Below are 4,795 nucleotides of genomic sequence, written 5' to 3'. Positions count from 1 at the left end.
CAAGTACTTCATAGTTTTCTGAGTACAAATACTTTGCCTCTTTGGTTACGTTTATTCCTAGATATCTTATGGTTTTGGGTGCAGTTGTAAATGGGATTGACTCCTTAATTTCTTTTTCTTCTGTCTTGTAGTTGGTGTAAAGAAATGCAACTGATTTCTCTGTATTGATTTTTATATCCTGACACTTTACTGAATTCCTGTACAAGTTCTAGCAGCTTTGGAGTGGAGTCTGGGTTTTCCACATATAGTATCATATAATCTGCAAAGAGTGAGAGTTTGACTTCTTCTTTGCTGATTTGGATGCCTTTAATTTCTTTTTTCTGTCTCATTGCTGAGGCTAGGACTTCTAGTACTATGTTGAATAGCAGTGGTGATAATGGACATCCCTGCCGTGTTCCTGACCTTAGTGGAAAAGCTTTCAGTTTTTCTCCTGTTGGGTGATTTTCATAGATGGCTTTGATAATATTGAGGTATGTGCCCTCTATCCCTACACTTTAAAGAGTTTTAATCAGGAAGGGATGATGCACTTTGTCAAATGCTTTTTCAGCATCAATTGAGAGTATTGTATGGTTCTTGTTCTTTCTTTTATTAATGTATTATATCACAATGATTTGCAGATGTTGAACCACCCTTGCAGCCTTGGAATCAATCCCACTTGGTCGTGGTGAATAATTCTTTTAATGTACTGTTGGATCCTATTGGCTAGTATTTTGGTGAGAATTTTTGCATCTGTGTTCATCAAGGATATTGGTCTGTAATTTCCTTTTTTGATGGGATTCTTGTCTGGTTTTGGGATCAAGGTGATGTTGGCCTCATAAAATGAGTTTGTAAGTTTTCCTTCCATTTCTATTTTTTGGAATAGTTTCAGGAGAATAATAATTAATTCTTCTTTAAATGTTTGGTAGAATTCCCGTGGGAAGCTGTCTGTCCGCGGGCTTTTGTTTGTTTGGAGATTTTTGATGACTGTTTCAATCTCCTTACTGGTTATGGGTCTGTTCAGGTTTTCTATTTCTTCCTGGTTCAATTGTGGTAGTTTATATGTCTCTATGAATGCAACCATTTTTTCCAGATTGTCAAATTGGCTGGTATAGAGTTGCTCATAGTATGTTCTTATAATTATTTGTATTTCTTTGTTATTGGTTGTGATTTCCTCTTTCATTCATGATTTTATTTATTTGGATCCTTTCTCTTTTCTTTTTGATAAGTATGGTCAGGGGTTTATCAATCTTATTAATTCTTTCAAAGAACCAACTCCTAGTTTTGTTGATTTGTTCCATTGTTTTTGTTTGTTTGTTTGTTTTTGATGGGGGGGGTGTTTTTCTATTTCATTGATTTCTGCTCTGATCTTTTTTATTTCTCTTCTTATGCTAGGTTTAGACTTTCTTTGTTGTTTTTCTCCAGCTCCTTTAGGTGGAGGGTTAGGCTGTGTATTTGAGACCTTTCTTGTTTCTTGCGAAAGGCTTGTATTGCTATATATTTTACTCTCAGGACTGCCCTTGCTCTGTCCCACAGGTTTTGAATCGTTGTGTTTTCATTATCATTTGTTTCTATGAATTTTTTCAATTATTCCTTAATTTCTTGGTTGACCCATTCATTCTTTAGAAGGATGCTGTTTAGTCTCCATGTGTTTGGGTTCTTTCGAAATCTCCTCTTGTGATTGAGTTTTAGTTTCAGAGCATTGTGGTCTGAAAATATGCAGGGAATGATCCCAATCTTTTGATACCAGTTGAGACCTGATTTAGGACCCAGGATGTGATATATTCTGGAGAATGTTCCCATGTGCACCAGAGAAGAATGTGTATTCTGTTGCTTTGGGATGTAGTGTTCTGAATATATCTGTGATGTCCATGTGGTCCAGTGTGTCATTTAAGGATGATCTGTCCATTTCAGTGAGGGGAGTGTTAAAGTCCCCTACTATTATTGTATTATTGTTGATGTGTTTCTTTTATTTCATTATTAATTGGTTTATATAGTTGGCTGCTCCCACGTTAGGGGCATAGATATTTAAAATTGTTAGATCTTCTTGTTGGACAGATCCTTTGAGTATGATATAATGTCCTTCCTCATCTCTTATTATAGTCTTTGGCTTAAAATCTAATTGATCTGATATAAGGATTGCCACCCCTGCTTTCTTCTGATGTCCATTGCCATGGTAAATTGTTTTCTACCCCCTCACTTTAAATTTAGAGGTGTCTTTGGGTCTAAAATGAGTTTCTTGTAGGCAGCATATTGATGGGTTTTGTGTTTTTATCCATTCTGATACCCTGTGTCTTTTGATTGGGGCATTTGGCCCATTTACATTCAGGGTAACTATTGAGAGATCTGAATTTAGTGCCATTGTATTAGCTGTAAGGTGATTGTCACTGTATATTGTCTCTGTTCCTTTCTGATCTACTACTTTTAGGGTCTCTCTTTGCTTAGAGGGCCCCTTTCAATATTTCCTGTAGAGCTGGTTTGGTGTTTGCAAATTCTTTCAGTTTTTGTTTGTCCTGGAAGGTTTTTTATCTCTCCTTCTATTTTCAATGATAGCCTAGCTGGATATAGTATTCTTGACTGCATGTTTTTCTCGTTTAGTGCTCTGAATATATCATGGTAGTTCTTTCTGGCCTGCCAGGTCTCTGTGAATAAGTCAGCTGCGAATCTAATATTTTTACCATTGTATGTTACAGACTTCTTGTCCCAGGCTGCTTTCAGGATTTTCTCTTTGTTGCTAAGACTTGTAAATTTACTATTAGGTGACGGGGTGTGGACCTATTCTTATTGATTTTGAGGGGGGTTCTCTTCACCTCCTGAATTTTGATGCTTGTTCCCTTTGCCATATTACGGAAATTCTCTCCAATAATTCGCTCCAATATAACTTCTGCTCCCCTCTCTCTTTCTTTTTCTGGAATCCCAATTATTCTAATGTTGTTTCCTCTTATGGTGTCACTTTTCTCTTGATTTCTCCCCTCGTGGTTCAGTATTTGTTTGTCTCTCTTTTGCTCAGCTTCTTTATTCTCTGTCATTTGGTCTTCTATATCACTAATCCTCTCTTCTGCCTCATTTATCCTAGCAGTAAGAGCCTCCAATTTTGATTGCACCTCATTAATAGCTTTTTTAATTTCAACTTGGTTAGATTTTAGTTCTTTATTTCTCCAGAAAGGGCTTTTATCTCTCCAGAGTGGGTTTCTCTAATATCTTCCATGCCTTTTTTTAGCCTGGCTAGAACCTTGAGAATCGTCATTCTGAACTCTAGATCTGACATTTTACCAATGTCCGTATTGATTAGGTCCCTAGCCTTTGGTACTGCCTCTTGTTCTTTTTTTTTTTTTTTTTTTTTTTTTTGATTTTTTTCTGCCTTTTCATTTTGTCCAGATAAGAATATATGAATGAGCAAATAAAATACTAAAAAGGTGACAAAGACCCCAGGAAATTGTGCTTTAACCAAAACAGAAGAGACCCCAAATCTTGGGGGCGGGGAGAAAGGGGATAAAAAGAAGTTCAGAAAAAAAAAGAAAGAAATAAAACAAATAAAGAAAAAATATAAAAAAGAAAAAAAATATATATATATATTAGACTGGTGACTAGAACAGGGTGACCCACTTAATTTGGGGAGAGTTTTGGTCTCTTAGAAGAAATTACCTCCCAAAATTTTAAAGAATGAAAAACATATATAAGGGTAAACACAATGAAAGGATGGAATATGCCTATAAAGATGAAAAAAAAATTTTTTTTTAATTTCTAAAAAGGAGTTGATAAAGTATGTTGGTTGGGAGAATAAAGAAAAGGAAAGTGGAGAGAATTTGTTCAGGCTGGAGACTAGAACAAACCTGCAGCTAGAATTAGGGTTTTTTTTGATCTATTAGAAGAAGTTGTACCCCAAATTTTTTAGAAGAAAAAACCCTATGTGTATACAAAAAATAAAGTTAGATGCAATGAAGGATAAAATATGACTATAAGAATGAAGGTTCAAAAAAGATTTTTTTCCTATGAAAGGTATTGTTACGATAAACTAGTTAAACATTAAAAGAGGAAAGGGTAAAAGTTAAAAATTTTAGCAGAATAAAAAAAATAAAATTATAAAAAAATAATTAACTGCAAGACTAAAGAATCATGGGGAAAAAGCCATGAATTCCATGCTTTGCTTTCTCCTCCTCTGGAATTCTGCTGTTATCCTTGGTAAGTGAACTTGGTCTTGGCTGGATTTCTTGATTTTCTGGGGGAGGGGCCTGTTGTAGTGATTCTCAAGTGTCTTTGCTTGAGGTGGAATTGCACCTCCATTACCAGGGGCCAGGCTAAGTAATGTGCTCAGGTTCATTTTTGGGAGCTTTTGTTTTCTGAATGTTTTCTGTAGAGTTCCAGAGGACAGCAATGAAAATGGTGGCCTCCCAATCTCCAGCCCGGAGGAGCTGAGAGCTCACGGCCCCACTCCTCAGTGCACCCTCAGAGAAAAGCACTCAATCACTCCTGTATCCCTGGCCTCCAGCCGTGCACTGAGCTCACCCAGCCTGTGACCAAACAAATCTGTCTCTGGCACACAGCTCTGCCTGGAGTCTCTGAACCCCACAGATTTCTGAGCTTTTCCAGGGGCAGTCTCCCTGGATCTTGTGGGGACCCCACTCACAGAGCAGTGGTCTGTGCCACAGATTATGGTTCAAGGTAACCCTAAGTTGAGAGCACACTCCTCGGCTCTGTCTCTATAGCCAGCTTCCACGCTATAATACCTGGGAGCTCTGTGACACTCAGACACCCCCAATCCTTCTGTGACCCACTGGGACTTGGGGCCACACTGACCCCGAGTGAGCTTCACCCCAGT

The sequence above is a fragment of the Mustela putorius genome, unplaced genomic scaffold, assembly GCF_011764305.1.
Source record: "Mustela putorius furo isolate JIRA1106 unplaced genomic scaffold, ASM1176430v1.1 tig00003834_pilon_pilon_pilon, whole genome shotgun sequence".
In the NCBI taxonomy this organism is placed as follows: Eukaryota; Metazoa; Chordata; class Mammalia; order Carnivora; family Mustelidae; genus Mustela; species Mustela putorius.
This window is presented reverse-complemented; position numbering follows the sequence as displayed.